At 39.9% G+C, this 25,063-nt stretch overlaps 1 protein-coding gene across 5 annotated transcripts in view; it reads left to right on the top strand.

The window, feature by feature from the left end:
- Positions 1-25,063, top strand: part of LOC135216709 (coronin-7-like) — a 502,494-nt gene that overhangs the window by 56,675 nt on the left and 420,756 nt on the right. The window contains exon 1 of one of the 5 annotated variants that reach the window (XM_064252163.1): positions 15,152-15,256. The exons of the other annotated variants lie outside the window; for them this stretch is intronic. The gene's annotated coding sequence lies outside the window, so the exon portion shown is untranslated. Of the gene's footprint in view, positions 1-15,151; positions 15,257-25,063 lie in introns of those variants that run through there. 5 annotated transcript variants of the gene reach the window in all.

Raw genomic sequence — 25,063 nt, 5'->3', positions numbered from 1 at the left:
GGCGAGGGCACGCGACGTCAAGAACCTTACGAGGTTTGTCGCACGCGTCGAGAACGTCCGTGCAGACCTCTTGAGTCGGCAAGGTCAACTGCTGCCGATCGAATGGACCCTACATCAAGATGTATGCCAGGAGCTGTGGAGTTTGTGGGGATGTCCTCTTGTGGACATCTTCGCGACGTCGAGAATGAAGAGACTTCCGCTTTACTGCTCCCCGGTTCTGGATCCAGGAGCAGTGGCAATAGATGCCCTTCTCTGGGACTGGACAGGGCTATACCTTTACGCCTTTTCCCCGTTCAAGATCCTAGGGGAAGTTCTTAGGAAGTTTGCAGCTTCAGAGGGGACGAGGATGATGCTAGTCGCCCCCTTCTGGCCTGCGACAAATTGGTTCACAGAGGTCATGTTCTTCATAGTAGACTTCCCGAGGACGCTTCCGTCAAGGATAGATCTACTCAGACAGCCCCACTTCGAGAGGTACCACAAAAACCTCGCCGCTCTGAGTCTGATTGCGTTCAGACTATCCAAAAGCTGGCCAGAGCGAGAGGTTTTTCAAGACCTGTGGCAAGAGCAATTGCCAATGCAAGAAGAGCTTCCTCTCTTGCAGTGTACCAATCGAAGTGGGCCGCTTTCAGGAGCTGGTGCAAGAAGAAGGGCATTTCCTCCACCACGACCTCTGTGAACCAGACTTCCTCCTTTACCTGAGGAAGGACTTAAAGCTGGCAGTCCCGACGATAAAAGGCTACAGAAGTGTGCTGTCTGTAGTTTTTCAACACAGAGGCCTGGACTTGGCTAACGACAGAGACCTTCACGATCTCTTAAGATCTTTCGAGACAACGAAGGTACCTCTACCTAAAGTACCGTCATGGAACTTGGACGTGGTTCTAAAGTTTCTAATGTCCAGCTGTTTCGAGCCGCTTCACGCTGCTTCACTTAGAGACGTGACAAGAAAAACTGTTTTCCTAACTGCTCTGGCGACGGCGAAGAGAGTTAGCGAAATCCAAGCTATGAGTATAAGCATGTTGGTTTTAAGTACCACAATGCCGTTTGTTCTTTGAGCCTGACATTTCTGGCAAAGAACAAGAACCCGTCCAACCCTTGGCTTAAGACTTTTGAGATTAAGGGTATGGCCGAAATCGTTGGTCGGGAGCCAGAGAGAGTCCTGTGCCCTGTCAGGGCTCTCAAATTCTACTTGCAGAGGACGAAAGATTGTAGAGGGCCTTCAGGTAACTTGTGGTGTTCGGTCAAGAGGCCAGATCTGCCAATGTCTAAGAACGCTCTAGTGTTCTTCTTGAGGGACACCATCAAAGAGGTGTATTCTTCTTGTAGTGACAGTGATATGAGGCTGTTTAAAGAGAACGCCCACGAAGTGAGGGCTATCTCTACCTCGGTAGCCTTTCATAGGAACATGGCACTCAGTGACATTTTGAGTGCCACCTTTTGGCGTAGCAACTCGGTGTTCGCTTCACACTACCTGCGGGAGGTGAAGACAGCATACGAGAACTGCTATTCGCTTGGGCCATACGTCGCCGCAGACACTATTTTGGGGGCAGGAAGTAGCACTCATCCTATCCTATAGATTGGTTAGGTGAGCTTTTAATTATTGTGTTGTTTTTGGTTGTAGGGTCGACCGCCTAAGGCGGACCTCCCTTCCTTTAGCCTAGTTATGTGGGATTTAACCTTTGGTAGGCTAGGCCAGGTGGTATTTTTTGCTTCGTTGCCCTCATTGTATGGTCAAATGGTCTAGTCGCATTGTGGTCACGCCCCCGTTGGCAGATCATCTAGAACTCACCAGCTACATAGGGCACTACCTTGCTGGAGACTCTAGTTATCTTTACTCAAAAGAATCCAAAATAGTAAACATATAAAATATTCAATAAATATGAAAACCCAAACTTACCCTAATTTGGTTCGCATATTACCAGGTTCACGAACAGATTTTTCAAGGATTCTTTTCTGTTCAATAAATCGAGAAATTGCGTTGTGTTTAAATATACGTCTTAAATTACCATATTTTGTGATCGTATCAACCCATTATTTAACCAGGAATAGATATACTTATTACTAACCTTTAAACCATTGTGTCATTTCCTATACCACGATCCGAAGAATAGCCTTATTCATTTACAAATGCCTGTCAGTAACAATATCTATCGTGCATGCATGCCCTTCAATATTATCACCTAAAACACTTATAAATTCTTAGACTTAGCTGTAATACATGATGATATTATTTCTCTGAAGTTGTGTTGATTCCTTTACCCCCCTCGCATGTTGAGCTACCGTAAGGCGACGATGACCTTCACACTTAAACAACTAAACCGGTACTGCCGGACTCTTGACTCAAATCAGTCGGAGACGACTGACGATCCACGCATGCGCGATCCGCATTCACCAACGACAATACTTAACTACTTGTTAAAGATTACTTAGGGTTAACCCACCACTTAACGTATTTAACCCTTCAAAACACTTAATATAAAGAAATATTATACTATAACTACCAATTCCACACAATATATATATAATAATCTACGCATCTTGCACTGCATAATGTTTACAATATTTCTCTTACAAACTAAAGATAAATGATTGTTTACTGGTCTTTATACACTATCGTGATTCCATCTCGAGTCACGATACACTCCCAGCAAACAAAAGCAATATTTACAGTTATAATTGTCCTGCTTGAATGAGGGCTCTTCTGGCCTCAGTAGCCGCCTGTGCCGTTTTCCTGTTCGGTCGGGTGCTTTTATCATCAGTTTTCTCAGATATGACAACATCAGTCTCTTGCCATAATTCTAAAGGATATAGCTTGACAACAGGTCTCATCACTTGACCTTGTGGGGTTTTTAAAGTAACCACGCGCAAGACATCATCCGGTCCCACATGTAATTTGACAATTTGACCGAGCTTCCAACGACTTCTTGGTCCTTCATCGTGTATCAACACAACATCTCCCATTTTGGGCCAAGATTCGTGTCTGATTCCCACCCGATGAGTTTCTCGGAGAGAAGTTAAATATTCTCTCTCCCACCTTTTCCACAGGTCATCACATTTTTTTGTAATGTACACAAATCGCTTTCCAACATCCTTATTTTCTCCATACAGAGGGTCCTTAGCTTCATCTTTCCAATCTATGACTTCCCTAGGGAAAGATCTCAATCTACGTCCTAAAATCAAATGATTGGGCGTCAGAATATCCAACTGATCTAATTCTCCCGGTGTATAACTTAAGGGTCTGTCATTAATAATTGCTTCAAGTTCAGTCACAACACAGGAAAGTTCACCAAAACTGTGAAAGGCCTGACCTATTACCTTTTTCAGACATGTTTTCAGAAGACCAATCAATCTTTCCCATATAGCTCCAAACCAAGGTGCTCTGGCTGGTATGAACTTCCATTTACATTCTATAGCATTTAGGTGTTCTTGTACTAAGGAACTTTCTGCCATGTTTTTCAAATAATCTGAAGCCGATACAAAGGTAGTAGCATTGTCACTTAGCATTAAAGAAGGAAATCCCCGACGGCTACAAAACTTTCGGAACACCATAAGAAACGAATCGCAGGACAGATCTTTTACTAATTCGATATGAATTCCTCTAGTAACTGGACAAGTAAACAACACAATATAAGCTTTTTCAGGATTTTGATGTTTCTCCTTGGTTAACAACGCTCCTGTATAATCTACCCCTGTAACGCTAAAGGGTTGTTTTCTCTGCACCCGAAATTCTGGCAATGGTGGAGCAATATTCACACGGTAGGGTCTCCCCTGTGTTTTCTTACAAATTATACAATGATGTATTACACTTTTGGCTAATTGGCGAAGCTGTGGGACCCAGTATTCCTGTCTCACACTTGCTACAGTTGCATTTACTCCCATGTGAGCTTGTAAACAGTGATGCTCCCTTACTATCAATTTTGTGAGAAAACAACCTTTTGGCAGTAAGATTGGGAATTTTATTTCTGCCGCCTGTGCGACATGTTCCAATCTTTCTCTGCATCTCATAATACCTTCTTCCAAGAAGAGATTCAATTGTACTAATAAGGTCAATTTTGAAACTTTATCCCCCTTTTCCAAAGCTTTATATTCTTTCGGAAAGTATTCCTTTTGTAAGAGGATAATCATTTTATTTTTAGCCTTTTGAAGTTCTTCCAGTGTTAAACTTCCAGTTTTTCTACAGCCAGTTGATTTACAATTGTCAATAAATCGTATTATCCAAGCTATAGTTCTACAAAATTTATCCACTCTACTAAATCTTTCCCAGTTCAGCAGATGGATTTTTTCACTTTTCCCTACAAGATGGACCTGAATAACTTCATCCTGTGATTGTGTTTCTTTCACCCATGTCCTGTCAATAGGATAGGTGTGGTTTTCTGATTTTAACCAGGGAGGTCCCTCCCACCAAAAGGAGTTATTTCTTACTTCTTCTGTCCTTTTTCCTCTAGTAATCCAATCACTAGGGTTTTCTGAAGATGGAACGTAAGAAAAGACAATCCCTGTAGTTATAGAGTTAATTTCCACTACTCTATTTTTCACAAATACTGGCAAATTATTCTTTGTCACTAACCATCCCAGGGCAACTTTACTATCAGACCAAATTATTATTTTCTCAAATTTATTTTCTTCAAAAGTTTCAACTATAAATTTACACAATCTTGCACCTAACAACAAAGCCATTAATTCCAATTTAGGTACGGTCAACTCTTTAATGGGTGCTACTCTACCCTTTGCCATAATCAGAGACGAAGTTTTACCACTTGCTCGATAGGCCACACAACCATAAGCTGTTATGCTAGCATCACAGAAAATGTGGAGGTAATCCGCTTTCTCCAGATTAGTGCTTCTGGGGAAGGAAATATTGAGACTTTTCTCTAAGTCTTTGGACAACTCATTCCACTGTTCTAATAAAGGAACTGACAATAATTCATCCCATTTCAACTGTTGTTTCCACAAATCCTGTAAGAATACTCTAGCTCGTATCGTAATAGGGATAAGCACTCCTAAAGGATCATAAATTTGGGCAATTGCACTTAGAATTTCACGTTTTGTTTGACCGGTCTTAAGATGATTAGGTGTTATAGTTAATTTATCACTAGAGATGTTCCAGTTTAGGCCTAAAACTTTATAGGTTTGTTTCTCTTTTGATCTTATACGATAAGCATCCGCGATAGTATTCAAAAGATCACTATTACTAGTCCATTCCTTTAAATACAAGTGCGCCTGAGCAAAGATTTTGTTTGCACCAAAAAATAAACTTATCAATTCATCTTCACTGTTGGAGGTAAATTGAAGGTTGTCCACATATAATCCCCTCTTCATCATATCCACTATCTTAGTACAGCTTGAATCTTCTCTAACAGCTGCCAGATGTGATTTAATAGTGACATTCAAAAGAAACGGAGAACACGTAGCACGACCAACAACACCACCCTAAACCTATATATGATTAATTCGCTATTTGGATCCATTGGGTCTTTTAACCATAGAAACCGTGTGTAATCGCGGTCTTCTTCTCTCAATTGCACCATAAGAAATGCTTTTTCTATATCACTAATACAAGCGTAGTTGTTGGTCCTGAACTGCAATAAGACTTTGAGCAAATCTGTCGTAATATGTGGTCCAGTCCACAGACAGTCGTTAAGGCTCAATCCATTTTTGCCTTGTCTCCAAGAACAATCGAACACTATTCTAATTGGAGTGGTAACACTATCTTTCCTTACACCATGATGTGCTAGATAGTGACAATTTTCAACCGAATTGTTTTTATCTACCCTTTCAATGAACCCCCTATCCTCCTGATCCTTCAGGATTTTTTGATAGTGGTTCAGGTAGGCTTCATCTTTCTGAAATTTTGCACATTGTTGTTTAACCCGGCCCAACGCCATGCCAAAGTTGGATGGGAGCCTCGGCTTATTAGACTTCCATGGTAAGGCCACAACATATTGCTTCTCCATTTCAGAATATACAATGGTATTTTCAAAGTCTTCTAGAACCTTTCTGTCATGTTCTTTCAATTCATTGCAGTCAATACCTACTTTATCTAAATTCCACAAAATATCCAAATCATTCTTTACATCATCAAATTTATGAGTAGCTTCAATTACTTCCTCTTTAGTTGCTAGCTTTAACACAGTTACTTGGGTTTCCTGTACTGGGGGAGCATTACAGGACCCTGTTACAACATATCCAAATATGGTAGGTAACAATATCAATTTTCCAACCTTTCTAAATCCGGGGTGTAAAATGTTATAGACATTATCAACACCTACCAAAATATCAATGGGTGCTTGCTTGTCCACAGGTAGATCAAAATCTTTGTCCGCTAGACCAATCTTGGTTTTACACAACGTTTTCAAATTTCGTTTAACATTGAATTTCTTAGCATACTCTGGTAATTCATCTACCACAATACAATTCATAATAATCAATCTACCCTTATAAGGAATAGAAACACTCACCGTTTCATATTCGTTCACAGGTTTGCTTGTCAAATAACCCCTTAAGGCAATTTTCTCCGTGCCTTTAGATCTATACTGTAGATCCTGAAGTGCTGACCTTCTAATAAAGGTCCGTTCTGCACATGTGTCTAACAATCCCCGAAGACGTACCAAGTGTCTTCCTTTGCCCTTTAACACAATTGTGGCTGTTGGTAAAATAGACTTCAGTTTGGATTTTTGACCCTGATCACTTACGGAAAGTGTTCCAATTTGCACACCATTATTAGATTTATTTGCTGATTTAATTGTTGATTTACTTGCTGGTTTATTTGGTTCGCTGGTTTGTTGTTTATCACACAATACACGATGATGTTTTAATCTACATCCGTTTCCACAAATTTGTCTTTCACAATCTACACTAAAGTGCTTATTTGACGCACACACAAAGCACAATCGTAAAAACCCGAGGCGACTCAATTTCTTATCCCTACTGGCATAGGTTTTACACTGTGTCCACCAGTGTTCACCTTCACACAATGCACATTTTCTTGTTTGTTGAGAACTAAATTTATTAACAGTTCCTTTACTCTTAGGTCTAACCGATTGTGATTGATTCACTGTGAATGTAGATACTGTTGATAAAGTTCCAGGTTTATTTACATCTGTTGAGACGAAAGAGCCTAGATTGTGAATTTCTTCCTCTAAATATTTTTTAAATGTGTCATACACCAGCCAATCATCTCCACATCTGCGTTTCACAGTTTCACTTACACTCTTAGGCAACTTACCATATAGCAAAATGGTGTAAAGCTCGTTCAACTCCAAGTTTTCACTCTCCAAAGATCTTATAGAGCATTCAAAATTTGCTCTGAATGTTTGTAATGATTCTGAATTAGCAGATGTAGGCTCAATTTCTAATAATCTTCTTACCAGAACTCTTTTAATTTCATCCTTCTTCCCATAAGTGGCTTGGAGAAGAGATATAGCTTGTGAATAGTTCGCAGCTTCCAACTTAAATCCTGAAATCAATTTTAGAGCATCTCCTGTAAGTAAACTTTGCAGATATGAAAATTTCTGAATCGGCTCTAAGTCCACTCGTTGGTGTACCGACACATTGTACAATTCCCAGAAGGAATTCCACTCCAACACATCTCCATTGTAATGTGGGAGATCCAATTTTGGCAATCTAACATTAGTCTTCGGTGTGGTCGGAGGATTTCCAGGAGAACCGCTTCCTGACTTCGCTGTGATGGCATTGATCAACTTATACCAATGTTCTCCAATTACTACTTCATATTCTGCTTGTTCTTCCACCTCATTCATTCGATCTTCTTCAGTGGTTAAAGCCAATATCTTTTCATTCAGGTCTTGCACAATCTTCATTTGTTTTATGAATAAATCCTTGATTGAAGACAATGTATTGACATTACCTGCGGTGTAATGTATTGAGAAACACTACTCTCTCATTCTACTATGTTGAACCTTCTGGGAGTTGTTGTTAGAATCTCCCGCCATCCACAAACTGGGAAGCCAGCATAAGCATGGGTCTCCTTACTTGTAATTGATATACCATAATAAAGTACGTGAATGACCACCCTGTCTTCTGAGGACCTAAGTACTAAAGGACAAGAATGCAACAGTGGCGACGAGGAAGAACCCAGTGTACGAAGAGGTATGTCACATTGAAGGAGAGTTAGTGTACCAACGACAGCCGGCCGTATCTAGCCTAGCATACCAGTTTAGGCCTGGCCAACGTCCAGACTCCAGTATTCGAGTAGCCTGAATTCAGCTGTATTTGTTGGGGACTACCGAAGTTCCATACCCTGTCAGGAAGGATGGCAGCAGCAAGAGACGACAATTCCCGAGTTTAACCCAGATAAGTTGGAATTATCTTGTTGGCTGGATCTATTTTCCATGAATTGTGAAGTAAATGAAGTAACAGAGGCGACAGCAAAAAGGGCTTTGTTGCTTTCTTCAGTTGGAGTAGTGACATTTTCCACTATCTGTAAGTTAACAGCACCGAAATTGCCGTCTGCAGTTCCATTTGATGACCTAGTAAATCAACTAAAGTCGCATTTTATAACAAAACCAAGTTATCATAGAGCATTGTGTGATTTCCTACAGAGGAAGAAGAAAAGTAGTGAGTCCGTGAAGGAATATTATGCAGAACTAAAATTGTTAGCTCAACAGTGTGAATTTAATAGTGATTTTGACCGAAGGTTGAAGGAACAATTATTGGTTGGTATTGATAATGAAGTATATTTTAAGGTTTTATTAGCTGATCCTTTTGAGTTTAAATCAATCTCCTCTCGTGAATTACTTGCCAAGGTTACCAATTTAGAAACTGCTTATGTTACTGAATGTAGTCCTACTTCAAGTTCTTTTATAGATAATAGGCCTGCAGGTACTGTTAACAAGGTTAGGCCTAATTCTAGTGCAGACTCTAAAGGGAGAGGTAAAAGTGATTATTGTAAAGTTCAAAGTAAATGCATTCATTGTGGGCGCGATAACCATTTAGCTAATAATTGTAGATTTAAGAATGCTAAATGTTATTCCTGTGGCAAGGAAGGCCATGTTAGTACAGTGTGTCCCAATAAAAACAAAGGCTAGAAATAAAATCTAGGAATGTTAATACAGTGCATGATGTAGAGGAGTCTACTAGTAAGGATATTCCTGTTAATGAAAGTTTCCATGATTCTTATGATTTATTGAAACTTTTTGATGTTAATGTGAATTCTATTGATTTTGTCGATGATTATGAGGAACCATATAGAGAAATTTTAAGGTTAAATGGGTTTCCCCTAGAGTTTGAATTAGACACTGGCAGTGGTGCATCCACTATTTCACGGCATGATGCTAATAAATTGAATTTAACCCCATTACCAACAAGGAAACGCTTAGCAAATTATGATAAAGCTGAAATGCAAGTGTACGGTGAAATAAATTGTGATGTTTCTTTTAAAGGCCAAATGGTCCAGGGACAAAAGTTTTTTGTTGTAGATAATGATTTAAATTTAGCAGGCAGGTCTTTGATGAAGAAATTGAAATACCAGTGGGTACAAATTGATAATGTGTGTGATGATAAATTTAAAGGTCCTCTTATTACCCCAAGTAGTGCATCTAGGCCTAAGCTTGATTGTGTAAAAATGTTCAATGAGTATCAGGTTGGCCACAGGAAGGAATCCCCCCCCCACCCAAAAAAAAAAAACCCATTACAAATTATGAATGTCAATTAATGTTAAAAGAAAATGCTGTGCCTAAGTATTTTAAAGCTAGATCTGTTCCTTATCATTATAAATGTAAAATTGAGAATAGTTTGAAAGAACTAGAAAGTAAAAATATAGTGAGCAAGGTCGAGCATGCTGGAGATTGGGCCAGTCCTATTGTTCCTGTAATGAAGCCTAATGGTGAAATAAGGATTTGTGTAGATTGTAAGTATCTCAATACCCAAACCAGTGTTAATACCTTCCCATTACCGAGATTGGATGATATTTTGGCAAATGTAGGTTCTTGTCAGTATATTTCGAAATTGGATTTGAAAAATGCATATTTACAGGTATCTGTGAGTGAAAATTCTCAACAATATTTGATTATGAATACTCATTTGGGATTATATAAGTTTCATAGATTGCCTTTTGGGTTGTCGTCAGCACCAGGTATATTTCAGAGGTTTATCTCTGAATTATTGGCAAATATTGAGGGTGTTCATGTATTTTTAGATGACATATTGATTGTCGGAGCTACCAAGGAGGAACATGACAAGAGTTTATGTAAGGAAGGGGTTCCCAAGGAAAAGGTGATGGAAATTAGTATGTTACCTTTCTATAAATTGAGAAATGATCTTTCTTTGCATGACAATGTATTACTCTATAGGAATCGTATTTTGGTTCCTGAGATGTTGAGAAAGCGTGTTATGGAAATGCTTCACGAGGGCCACCAGGGTATTGTTGCCATGAAAGCTGAAGCAAGGTCTTTTGTATATTGGCCCAACATGGACCAAGATTTAGAACAAATAACTTCCAACTGTGCATTATGCATAACAAATCTCAAACATAAGGGCATTTCACCTTTATCTTGGCCGTCAGTAGATAGACCTTGGTCCCGCTTGCATGTAGATTATTGTGGACCCATTGACAACATGCAATATTTGATTATTATTGATTCCTTTTCTAAATTTATTGATGTCTATGCTTGCAAGAATATAACTTCAGAGGGTACCATACAATGTTTAAGGTCATGTTTTGCTAATTATGGTATTCCTGACACAATTGTATCTGATAATGCAACTTGTTTTATGTCTAGGGAGACTCAGAATTTCTTTCAGAAAAATGGTGTAGACATTGTTCAGGAGCACCATATAATCCAAGTACAACGGGCTTGCAGAACGGGCTGTCCGAATATTCAAAACTAATTTCAAAAAGTTTGATTGTAATTTGCCTGTAAAAACCAGAATGGCCAAATTTTTGTATACCTATAGACGTACAGTACAGTCTTCTACTGGCTGCTCCCCAGCTGAATTATTGTTTGGAAGGAAATTTAAGGGTCCATTAGATGTTATAATGCCTAAACAAAGAGATGAGTGTTATGTTCATGAGTCTAAATTCAGAGTTGGCGATGCAGTATATGCCAAGAATTTTGGTAAAGGACCAGAATGGGTGGAAGCTAAGATTATCAAAGTTCTTGGTGAAAGAAATTATTTGGTTTCTGTAGAGGTTAATGGTATTTTGACTTGGAAGCGTCACCTTTCACAGTTATTTGAGAGAAAAATGTATAATACTAGAGTAACTGATGAACCGTCACTATTAGAAGATACAATGATTCCTTATGTTCCTGTAGTTTCTTCTCCCCGTAATGTACAAGGATTAGAAGAAACAAATAACACTATTCAGAACTCGGGTATGATTTGTAATCCCAATGTAGAAGTAGTAGGATCAGAGAACAGTAATTGTGATACTGGTGCCATTGTAAGAAAATCTACCAGAGTAAGTAAGAAACCTAGGAGACTCATTGAACAAATTTAAATTTTTGTCTGTTAACCTAAGGGGGGAGGAGTGTAATGTATTGAGAAACACTACTCTCTCATTCTACTATGTTGAACCTTCTGGGAGTTGTTGTTAGAATCTCCCGCCATCCACAAACTGGGAAGCCAGCATAAGCATGGGTCTCCTTACTTGTAATTGATATACCATAATAAAGTACGTGAATGACCACCCTGTCTTCTGAGGACCTAAGTACTAAAGGACAAGAATGCAACATGCGGCAATAGCAGAGTCTATCTTATTTATCCATTTGGTGATCACACCCTTGTAACCCCCTCGTGACCTCACCAAAGCTTCTCTTTCTGCCATTTTTCCAATGATAATTATCAAACCAGCTAAAACCAACAAACTTTTCCAGACTTTCAACAATTTCATCCAACAACTGTTTATACAAAATACAAATATTCAACAATTTCAGCAAATTTTAATTTAATATATATATAACCACCCCATTAAATGCAATTAATCAACACACTTCAAGAGAAATTCACTTCAGAACTTATCACAATAATTATATACAGCTTATAATTAATGCAATGCAAGATGCGTAGTCCCTCATCCCCACCCCACTTGGTCCACTTGTGTTATTACCATTCTCCTGAATCAGCATCACTGCTGACTCTTTCATATATCTTTTTTGCTAGTGTTTCAGAGGCTTCTTGAGTCAAATGAACTCCATCATTGCCTAGATCCTCTTCAGTAAGACCATTACCAATGACATAATAACTGATTGACTTACGTAACCTTTGGTTCAACCTATTTCGACCTTTTCGATATTCATCATAGGTTACATATCTCAGGGTTGTGCGGGGTTCTACAGTGACGATATAGACTATCTTGACTCCATCCACATTGGAGATATCATTTACTAGTCCTATGATATTATTTCGAATATCACTTGTTGATTCAGCATCTTCACTATCTAGATCATTACTTCCTATAAAAAGTACAACTGCCTCTGCTTCACTCCCCTTTACTTCTTCAGATGAGATATCATAACAAGTAGCACCACCTTTTGAGCGTGTTATAAAATGAAGGTTTTCCTCTTCTTCATTTATTTCATCAAAGGCATTTTCCATTTTTCTTACCTGAGAATGTCCTAGGATCAGCACTATGCGTTTTTTTGTTTCCTCACTTTCATTATCTGATATGTCAGACATTCCTACGTCTGATGTTTCTATGTCCAACATTGTTAATAATTCACCAAACTGTTCACTAATGGAGAAAAATAGACCAAGCAAGGGTGTAGGAAGGAACTACCTTATAATTACTTAATGCATTATGTTCATTATTTTCAACAGCACAACTAGATTAAATTCCCACAAAATTTTCGTTTAAATAAACTTCAACTTAGCTGCTCGGTCATTAACAAGATGGCCGCCAGTGCGACTACGTTATTCTTAATTAATGCCGAGACTAGCTTAACCCAACAATGATTGCCCGATCATTGACAAAATGGTCGCCAGTGCGACAATATTATCAATGTCGACGCAAACTCACTAATACACAACTCGAAAATTTCACTTTCAACTATTAACGAATTACCAAAATTCAACAACTTTCCAAAATTATTATTTCAATAAAAATCACAACTAATGAAAATCAATTTTCATACAAATGTTCTCAATTAGTGGCAACGATTAACACTGATCAATTCAAAATGTACAACGCATATATGATTTTCAATCACTTAAAAGTTCATTTTTTTTTTCCACAAGTTTCAACCTTCGTCGTTGTAAATGGTTTAATAGCCGTTAAACATTTATGAATCTAAAGAGAACGAAATTACTAATTTAAAATTCACACTCGCGATTTCCTACTACGATCGATAAATACAATTAATCAAAATAGAGTGCAATTACAAAAGGGAACGATAATATCTTACTCAACAATTTTCCCCATATGATTTACGGCATAAAGTTACGGCGTCAACGTTTTCTAAATTGCCAATACCATCCTAGCCATAACAACCCGACGCAACGAACACTTTCTCACGAAGCGCAATACTGGTAAAACACCTATTAGCCTATAAACACCAATATCAAAGTTAAAATATATGCGTTATCAATCAGTTACCAATTATCAATCATCACCCACAAAAATAATCAATCCTGGTCACGGCACCATTTATATCTTTACTCAAAAGAATCCAAAATAGTAAACATATAAAATATTCAATAAATATGAAAACCCAAACTTACCCTAATTTGGTTCGCATATTACCAGGTTCACGAACAGATTTTTCAAGGATTCTTTTCTGTTCAATAAATCGAGAAATTGCGTTGTGTTTAAATATACGTCTTAAATTACCATATTTTGTGATCGTATCAACCCATTATTTAACCAGGAATAGATATACTTATTACTAACCTTTAAACCATTGTGTCATTTCCTATACCACGATCCGAAGAATAGCCTTATTCATTTACAAATGCCTGTCAGTAACAATATCTATCGTGCATGCATGCCCTTCAATATTATCACCTAAAACACTTATAAATTCTTAGACTTAGCTGTAATACATGATGATATTATTTCTCTGAAGTTGTGTTGATTCCTTTACCCCCCTCGCATGTTGAGCTACCGTAAGGCGACGATGACCTTCACACTTAAACAACTAAACCGGTACTGCCGGACTCTTGACTCAAATCAGTCGGAGACGACTGACGATCCACGCATGCGCGACCCGCATTCACCAACGACAATACTTAACTACTTGTTAAAGATTACTTAGGGTTAACCCACCACTTAACGTATTTAACCCTTCAAAACACTTAATATAAAGAAATATTATACTATAACTACCAATTCCACACAATATATATATAATAATCTACGCATCTTGCACTGCATAATGTTTACAATATTTCTCTTACAAACTAAAGATAAATGATTGTTTACTGGTCTTTATACACTATCGTGATTCCATCTCGAGTCACGATACTAGTAAAGCAGAAGCAGACTTGGGTGACAGTAATCACGAAGTCAGCTATGCTAACAGGTAAGGAACCAAGATGTCAATCATCTGCATGTATATGTTTCCTAAAATCCTATTCTGTCTCTCCCCACCTCCAAAGGTGGGATTCAGCTATATATATATCTGACAGATAAGCTTCATGAACAAAATGATATTGTTATGATACAATAAAGTTTGTTCATACTTAGCTGGCAGATATATATAATCAAAGTGCCCACCCACCTCCCTTCAGGAGACAGTGGGAATAGAAAATCTGAATAGAAAATGGGAATGGTTCCTGATACCCGCCTCCTAGCGGCAGGAATGGGTACTAACCACCTGACTCCCACTACGTGTGTCGTAAGTTTTGAAATTCTGTCGGACTTTGGAGAATACAGCTATATATATATCTGCCAGGTAAGTATGAACAAACTTTATTGTATCATAACAATATCGTTTTCATATTGTTTATCATAATCAATAGAATAGCTTTTCTTTATCCTACCTAAGAAATGATTTCTAAGTATTGATGTCTAATGTTTTTTGTTGTTCAGTGAATTGGCCTTAACAAGCAAAAAATGACTGATGTACCCAGTCTGGGGTCATGTCAAATTTCTAGGGGGGGGTTGGAACTACAGCCATGTTACCTATTTGATTTCAGTTGAATAAATTTTAATCTGTATATGCATTTTAATTTTTTTTTAATTATATTAGTTTTTGTAGATCCAGTCCAACTTCTTAAATTCGGAAACCTTGGGACCAGGCCACTGCCGGACCACAGAAAATCACAGAATGTAGAATACATTCCTAGAAAATGAAGCCTTTAGGTAATTCCACATACAAATAGCCTAGTTTCTGACTGAGCCTATTACTAGCTACGTTCTGACACTGCTTTTTATCATTTTAGTACTCATATATTTTAACTTCATCAATTTATAACTTTATACTGTATAACTTTCTTTAAAATAGTGTACTTTAACACATTTAGCCTACATTCCCGAGTTAGCCTACCCAGTCATAAGTCTAACTACAGTTTAAAACTTCTCAGAATCTGCACATTATTATTGGTGACTTTCATATCTGAAATTTTGTAGCTTCATAATTATTGCTATTAGTTTCTAAGTTATTTTTATTGTAGAGGATAAAGAGATGAATAAAATAATGAAATAATTTCGGCAATAATTGTGCATTTGAATGTTGCTGTCGCCGTCAAAACGTAAACAAAGTACACCGGTGCCATGTATTGAGGTAAATGAACAATAAACTATTCGCTAATGAAATACAGATTTTCTAGCATTGATAAAAGATTTATGCTTGCACTTCTTGCCTCTAGCATCATATAATCTCATGTCTTATTGCTTTGATTAAAAGTTAAAAGGTTTGGCTTGGTTGAGCCTTCTCAAGTGGAATATTTAAAAAAAATATATTTATTCTTCCAAGGTTAATATCAAAAACATATTTGACTTTGCATATTTATATTACTAACAATTATTTTCATACAAACAAAAGATATATAGCATAATTTTTGCTGCATTGAAGTTGTAAAAAATATGTGGCGCGTCTCTGGTGTTGGCGGAACAAGCTAATGGTGGCTTATTTAAAATCAAGCCTAACCACAGGAATTTCCAGACCATAGAATGCCGATTTTAAGAGGTTCAATTGTAATATATGTAATAATTTTGAAATAATTAAATTTTGGTCTCTATGACAATACGTACAGGCGGCCCTCGGTTAGCGGCAGGGGTTCTGTTCCTGGTCGCCGACGCTAAGTGAATTTTGACACTAAACAATTTTAAAGTCCACGGCTGCCGCACACCTTTCGAAATTCTAGACCAGTTAACAGTGCCCTAGACCAGTCAAATGGTGCCGTAATCCCACGATGGCGCAATGAGTAAAATTATATTTATGCAGTATAGTACTATGAAATTTACTGTACAGTAGTATGTACTGTACAGTACATCATAGTATTATAAATACTGTAAAGCGAAAAAAGCCTAGCTTTAATCCTTTGGGTGTCTAGAGTATGTAAAGATATAATAAGTTTTTATATGTACAGTGTACAGTTAGCTGTAGTGTTCAAGTTACGATAATCCGATTTTATGAGAGACCAAATTACAATAGCCTAACTTTATCCCATCTTCTAGTTACATAAGTTCAAAAACAGCAAAAGAGAATTATGAAGGTATGGTTTTAACGTTATACTTGATGCATAAACGTGTACAGCCATGAACAACCAAACGAGAAACTAATTTTTTTTTCTTTTTCTCCCTAATTACAACCGAATTCGATAACATGTTTGGCTTGTATTTCAATCATCTTACTATAGTACACTATTACCATAGCTGTTATAAATGACGTTATGTAGAATAGAACTGAGATATCTCAATGTAACAACTTTATTCGCTATAGATCAAAGATCAATATAGATCAAAGATCATTCAGGAAATATACTGTTAAATTTAAACCTAGTTATAACTGAAGCTGAGAAAACTGTTCAAGCTGCTAATGACTATTATCGTGCATCAGCAACAAGGATAAAACTCCAGTAAACATATGCCATCAAACACAACCGTAGATAAAATTGAGATAAAATAATTTTAATCAAAACTACTGTGCTTGAAAGAACACATTTTACTGTAGGTTTCACGCCTATATAAGATAAATAATGTAAAGTTCATATTACGATGATATAAGGGAAAATTGCGAACGGAATCACATAGTTTTTTAACTTAATTTTTACTTAATAAACATGCCGCCAACGTAATCTGTTAACGGAAAAAATTAGTTCACAATGACAACGAGACATATTCAGTTCATATTTCCACCTTAAAACACGTTGTATAAGGAAAGATAACATGTCTCATATAAGTCAAGTATCTAGAAATTTGTTTATGCTAACTAGAAGCAAGAAAATTCGTTCAGAATTGCGTTCAAATATGGCGAAACAAACGCGTATTCGCCATCAGCTGATTTGAAACCAAGACATTGGCTGCTCCAAGGAATACTGGCTTAGATTTGCCGTAGTATTTTATAATACAATAATATGAGACTACATACAATATTATTGGATACAGTGAAGTATGTAATGTATAACATTTTAAGGTATTTACGGAAAAGTTGCATTTTAATAAAATAAAACCATGCATTTTTCGGAACAGTGGCAGACAAGAAGGAACATGAAAAAACACTCTGACAACGTGGAGGGTAGTTACAAAAGCTGCCTTAAATTGTATCATATTTATGTACAAAAATAAAAATACCCTATACAGTGGGCCCCCCGTATTCGCGTTCTCTGGATTCGCGGACTCACTGATTCACGGATTTTTCTCTGGACCTTATCTACCCATTATTTGCGGAGAATTCGCCTATTCACAGGATTTTCCGACGATAAATAATCACTAATTAGTGTATTTTGATGTTATTTTCATGCCTAAATACATTTTTATGATATAAAAATGATTTACTAATTTTAAAATATTAATATTGATCAATACTGTATTAGTAAGTTTAATAAGATTAAATGATATCACATAATAACTAATAATTCTCTCTCTCTCTCTTACAGAGATGTATGCTTTTTGTATGATAAATGATTTACTAATTTTCAAATATTAATATTATTGTAAAGAGCAATCACTTCAATAAAGAAAATACTACAGTGAATTAGTAAGATTTTAGTTCTTTCGAACTCCAAAGGAAGGTCTCGCTCTCTCTTTTCCCCATTCCCCCCCCCCTCTCCCCCGTTCTCTTCTCCTCTCTTCCTTCTATTCTCTTCCTCTCGTTCTCTCTCTCCTCCTCTTCTCTCCCCCTCTCCTCGTCTCCTCTCTCTCCTCCTCTTTTACTGAGATGAGAGATTTTTATGGTACACGTATGTATAATATGTTTATTACTATTTCATATAATAGTAATAATAATAATAATAATAGTAGTAGTAGTAGTAATAATAATAATAATAGTAGTAGTAGTAATAATAATAATAATAATAATAACTGTAATTACAAAAATCATATGTGAAAGTATTTTACAAATACTACGATAATCTTTCCATCTCTCTCTCTCTCTCTCTCTTACAGAGATGTAGTATTTTTTTTATGATGATTTACTAATTTTCAAATATCAATAATAATGTAAACAGCAATAATATAAATTCATTAAAGAAAATACTAAAGTGAATTAGCAAGATTTAAGTTTATAAATAAAAAGAATTATGTAAGAATGAAAGAAAAAGCATTTTACCCCGCGTCTTTTAACTCCAGGTAGCCAGGCAGAGTTGGCTGGGGTCCAACAAATGTCAAAACAGGAAGGAAAGCGTTGCTATCAAAGGATCATGGAGATCTCTCTCTCTCTCTCTCTCTCTCTCTCTCTCTCTCTCGTCTCTCTCTTCTCTCCTCTCCTTCACTCTCCTCTCTCTCTCTCTGAGATGAGAGAATTTCTATGGTACATTTGTATGTTTATTAATATTTTTGCATAATAATAATAGTAATATAACTAATTTCAAAATTCATATGTGATAGTATTTTAAAGAAGTACAATAATCTATCATTTCATACATTCAACTTCCCTGTCAGATATATACTTAGCTATAGACTCCGTCGTCCCCGACAGAAATTCAAATTTCGCGGCACACACTACAGGTAGGTCAGGTGATCCCGCCGCCTGCCGCTGGGTGGCAGGAATAGGAACTATTACCGTTTTAAGCCAGATTTTTCTCTGTCGCGGTACTAGTAACATCGTTGCTAGTTCCTCCTGACTTGAATTTCGAATTTCATTACGCCGTTGATCTTTTGGACTGCTATTTGGTGACGTATTGGATCTTTGGTTTGGCATACGCTATTGTGGACTGTTTTTTGGATTTGGCTTTAGAATTTCTCATAATGTCTGACGTGTCGATTTCGTTCAGTGTGTGTGTGAATGAGAATTGTTTTGTGAGACTGCCGAAAGCTTCGGTGGATCCTCACACCTCTTGTAAAAATTGTAGAGGGAATGTATGCTCTCAATTGAATGCATGTGATGAGTGCAAGAATTTGAATGAGGAGGAATGGAAGTTGCTTAATTCCTACCTAAGAAAGTTGGAGAGAGATAGGACTAGGAAAGCCTCTTCCAAGAGTGTAAGTAGGTCGGTCTCTAACGAGCCAGTTAGCGGACTATTGCCTATTGATAACCCTATTGTTTCCTCCCATACAGCTTTACCTTCCCGATTATCGGACTCGGCAAGCTCAACATCTGAAATTGCGAGTCTGAAAGCTTCGCTTAACATATGGAACAAAAAATTAAAGAACTGGAAGGTAAGTGCAGTGAAAGTGTTCCCAGTGAAGTGGAGGGTGCGTCTGATCGGCTCTGTCTCGCTCCCAGGCCTAGACCTCTTTCAAGCTCCCAAGACCAGTGGAGAAGGAATGTCGAAAGCCGCAGGGAGGTTTCAGAGAATCCCCACCGGTCAGGCGTCCCCTCGGCAGATCCTGTAGTTACGTCCCGGGCTGCCAAGGATAGTCGTTGGAAAGACGTCCTGAAACAGTGTTTTTCTTCGTCTGATTCCTCATCTAGAAAAGGATGGAGTTCGGATAGATTGTCGAGACCTTCGAAGAGAACTTGGAAGTCTCCTTCATTCGACTCAAGCCCTGAAGAATTTCCGGAAGAATATCCTCCGGAAAAGAGGAAGAAGAATGTATATTCAGAAGCTTCTTCTCCTGCATCGGAGGTTGGAAAGAGAGACGTAGCTACGAAGATGTTAGAGGATATGCAGAAACAGATATCTTCCCTAGTAGGAGTTCTTAAATCTGATCAGCCTAGAAGGAAGGATAGATTTCTCCCTATCAAAAGATCCCGTCCGTTAGAACTATCTGAGAGCTCGGACGAGGCGCTTGCCAGAAGCTTGGCGCCAGCCAGACGTCAGGCTACTGTCAAGCGCAAAACGCCGTCAAGGCGACAAGATGTGTATAGGGAACTTCCTACGAGGAAGAAAGTACATGAGATGTCCGTATCGAGGAGTAAAATTGGAACTCCCGAAATCGGACGAACTCCTGAAAGGAAGCGCAAAGAGCCTGAAGCGTCTGAAGCGCCTGAAGCGCCTGAAGCGCCTGAGGCGCCTGAAGCGCCTGAGGCGCCTGGAGCGCCTGGAGCGCCTGGGGCGCCTGGAGCGCCTCGGGCGCCTCGGGCGCCTGAAATGAGGCGTAAAGCTCTTCAAGTAAAAGGAATGAGGCGCAACGCGCCTGAAAAGCCTGAAGTGGCTAAAGGGAAATATTTAACTCCTAGAGAGCCTAAGCGCCTCCTATATAAAACATAGGGCGCCTGGAGAGCCTAGAACGCCTCAAAGGAAAAACAAAGCGCCTAAAGAGCCTGAGGCGCCTGAAACGAGGCGCAAAGCGCCTGAAGCGTCCGAATGGAGACGCAAGGCGCCTGCAAAGCCCGAAGGACGTAAAGCGTCTAGAGCGCCTGAAAGCAGGCGCAAGGATTTGTACAACCCAAAATACAATTTGGATGAGTTATCGGGATTTGAAGCGGACTTGGAGGCTCCTCTTTGGGATTTTTCTCAAGATCAATTTTCCCCTGACAGGGCCTCTAGGTGTCGCACAGGTGATCGTAGCCCCTGTCGGGAAGGAATTGATCATGAAAAAAGAGAACGACATATAAGGACTTCTCCTGGTAGGGACGAAAGTTGTCGCACAAGCGGCCACCGTCCTTGTCAGGAGGGCCTTAGGGTAAAAGAACAACATCGGCCTTCTCCTGGCAGGGACTCAAGATGTCGCACAAGCGACCGTAGCCCTTGTCAGGTTGCAGCCGGTGTTGCTGCAAGCCCTGTGCATTCCCGAGAGAGGAGTCCCCCGGTCGCGCACTCTTCTCCGAATAAAACTCAACCAGAATTAGGTGATGTTTCGGACTCTGAAGAAAACAAGGGGGCAGGTCTTTCTGATTATAAGACACTAGCAGCCCTCTTGTTAAAAGAATTTGGAGAGTCTCTGAGTCCTGCTGCCCCTCCTTCTCCTCGGTCTTTATTTTCGAGTAAGAAGGCTGCGAAGTCCTCCTCTTTCTTGAAGATGCAACCGACCATTTCAATGAAGAGGGCTTTGCAGTCGGTCGGGAATTGGCCCTTAAAATGCGCTCCCAAGGAGGAGGCGGGGAAGACTGTGTTTACCTGTCCCCCTTCCAGGCTATCAGGGAAGAGAGGGATTTGGTATAGCACAGGGGAATCTATGGGACTTTCTCTTCCCTCATCTGCTGAAGCGGACTTCTCGACCTTGGTGGATTCGGCAAGGAGGCATGCACTTCCAGCAGCCAAAACAAGCTGGACAATGTCTGAAATGGACCATCTCCTCAAGGGAATATTCCATGTCTTGGAAGTTTTTAACTTCCTAGATTGGTCCCTTGGGGCTTTGGCCAACAAGACTCAAGACCCTCAGTTTTTGGAACCAGAAGTCTTGCATAGTGTTTTCATACAATCAACTTACCTGTCAGATATATACATAGCTAAGACTCCGTCGTCCCCGACAGAAATTCAAATTTCGCGCCACTCGCTACAGGTAGGTCAGGTGATCTACCTGCCTGCCCTGGGCGGCAGGACTAGGAACCATCCCCGTTTTCTATCATATTTTCTCTGTCGCCGGTGGTATCAACATTGTTGTTATTACCTCCTGACTTAGATTCATTTTTCAACCTTTGATCAACGTTTTTTCGGCTTTTTGGTGACGTATTTGGATCGTGTTTTGGCATTCGCTACTGTGGACTGTTTTTGGAATAACTCTTTTGGATTTTTCTCAGTATGTCTGATTCTAATGTGAGTGTGAGAATGTGTGTGAATGTAGGCTGCAGGGTGAGGATACCGAAAGCTTCGGTTGATCCTCACACTGTATGCCGTAAATGTAGGGGGGTTCAGTGTTCTGCTATTAACACTTGTAAGGAATGCGAGGGTTTGAATGCAGAAGAGTGGAAGACTTTGACTTCTTATTTGAAGAAGTTAGAGAGGGATAGAGTTAGACGACTGAAAGGTGTGAGTTCAAGGCCTATTGAGCCTTTCACGGATAATTCTAACCCTACGGATGTAGATTCTCCCTATATATCTCATTCTCAGAGTGTTTTTTCGGATTCGGCATCGGAGATCGCCAATCTGAAAGCGACTATTAGAGACATGAAGTCCAAGATGGCTGACTCGAAAGGTAAGGCTAGTGATAGTGAACATTTTAGTGAAGTGAGTTCTATCAGTGTTGTGGAGGGGGCGTTTGATCGTCCCTGCGGCGCTCCGCCAGGCCTAGACCTCTTCCCAAGCTCCCATGCCCAGAGGAGAAGGAAAGTCGAAAGCCTTAAGGAGGTCGTGGGGAATCCCCAACGGTCAGACGTCCCTTCAGCTAGCTCTGCTTCATGGCAGCCAGCTCAAGGGCGCTATAGAAAAAGCGTCCTTCGCGAGTGTTTCTCGTCCTCTCCCTCTCCCTCACCTAAACGAGGGTGGAAGGAGTCGAACTTATCGAGACCGCTGAAGCGTCATATGAAGCAAGACATTGATTCGAGCCCAGAGCGCTTCTCAGATGACGCCCCGTCTGCTATTAAGAAAGCGAAGGTGGCGTCAGCGTCACCTGACGCTTATGAGGAAGTACCCCGTCATGCTTCTTCCCCGAGTGATGACGAAAGGCGTCATGCACTAGACGTGGAGAAGCGTCAAGAAAGATCATTATGGCGGTTCAGGAACAACTGTCATCTCTTGTGGGAGTTTTAGCGCCCCGTCGGAAGGACGTGACGCTTCCAATTAAGAAGTCTCGTCCTCTCTCACCTGCTCGAAGAGAAGCGTCAGACAGATGTGAAACTGCTAAACGTCTGGCAGGAGCTTCGAGTTCGAGAACTAGAACGGGGGCTGACGAGAGTGTTGTAAGACAAGAGAAACGAAAGAAGTCTTTTAGAAGTGAAGCGTCATTTCAAACGGATCTTAGACGTGACGCTCCGTCCAAGATTGTGACGCCGAGTAGGACGCCCTTAGAGAGCGGAGCGTCTTCCAGACGCGATGAAGCGTCATCAAGACGTCAACAAAGAGACGTCATACATGATGCTTACGGAGAGCGGGAAGCGTCATACAAGACGTCTTCTAAAGTGCAAGAGAAGCCGCAGGTTGTGACTCCTTCCAAGTCTATCAAAACGGGAAAAAGGAAAGACTTTCATTCCCTTAGCCCCTCTCCTATCAGGAGTTTGTCTCCTCCAGAAGAGGAAAGTTCAGAAAGGAGAACGGAAACTCAGATATATCCCGAGTTGGAGGAAAACTCGGAGGATGACGATCATGGAAGAGAGGGGCTTTTGTCCAACTATAAGGTGTTGACTACCCTGCTTCTTGAGGAATACGGAGACGAGTTGACTCCGGCTGCTCCTCCTTCTCCGCGCTCGCTCTTTTCTAGTGCGAAGGCGAAGAAGCCCTCGTCTTTTCTGAAGATGAAGCCCACCATTTCGATGAAGCGGGCTTTACACGCCTTAGACTCCTGATGAAGTCGAAGAAAAGACTTAGTCAGGACAGTATTTTGCATGTGCCGCCAGCAAGGTTAGCTGGGAAAAGAGGCATATGGTACAAGACGGGGGAGAATATGGGTATCGCTCTCCCTTCTACTACAGAGGCAGATTTTTCGACGTTAGTTGACGCTTCAAGGCGTCCAAGTCTCAATTCTGCTCGAATTACATGGAGTATTTCAGAACTGGATCATCTCCTCAAGGGACTCTTCCATGTATTGGAAGTCTTCAACTTCTTAGATTGGTCCCTTGGGGTGATGTCCAAGAAAGCTCATGATTCAGAGGGAATCGAACCTGAAGCCCTGTTATGCATTTTGTCTTGCATCGACAAAGCGGTACAGGATGGATCTTTTGAAGTCTCTTCATTATTTGGAGCAGGTCTTTTGAAGAAAAGGACGGTGTATGGCGCCTTCTTAACAAAGGCAGTCTCGCATGCTCAGAGGGCAGCTCTACTGTATGCACCTCTGTCCGACTATTTGTTCCCTTCTCAGTTAGTGAAGGACGTGGCTCACTCTTTAACTGAGAAGGCGACGCAGGATCTTCTGACGCAGTCGACTAGGAAGAAGAAACCTGCTTTAGTATCTGACAAGAAAGGACCTAGCACTTCTATGCAGCCCTTTCGAGGTGGTCCGACCTCCAGACCTCCCGCAAGAAGGAAGGCTCCGGAGAAGAGAGGGAGGTCCGCCTTTCGTCCCCCCTTTAAAAAGGGAAAATGAAACATTTCTCCTCCAAGCACCAGTAGGTGCCAGGCTCCTGGGATTCGTGGAGGCCTGGACACTGATAGACGCAGACGCGTCTTCATTGAAAATCATAAGGAAGGGATATCGTATCCCTTTCCTGAATACTCCTCCCCTAACGTCAATACCAAGGGAACTATCAGCCAAGTACAAGGACCCTGTGCTGAGGGATACTCTTCGATCGATGGTGGAACAGATGTGGGACAAGAGTGCAATAGAACTAGTACTGGATCAAAACTCCCCGGGGGGTTTTACAATCGCCTTTTTCTAGTGGCGAAAGCCTCGGGAGGCTGGAGACCAGTACTAGACGTCAGCTCTCTGAACAAATTTGTGCAGAAGGAGAAGTTCTCCATGGAGACTTCTGCTTCAGTCCTAGCGTCATTGCGACAAGGAGATTGGATGGTGTCTCTAGATCTCCAGGAC

Source organism: Macrobrachium nipponense, chromosome 6, assembly GCF_015104395.2.
Source record: "Macrobrachium nipponense isolate FS-2020 chromosome 6, ASM1510439v2, whole genome shotgun sequence".
Lineage (NCBI taxonomy): Eukaryota > Metazoa > Arthropoda > Malacostraca > Decapoda > Palaemonidae > Macrobrachium > Macrobrachium nipponense.
The sequence above is the reverse complement of the archived record's forward strand: the minus strand, read 5'-3'. Positions and strand labels throughout refer to the sequence as shown.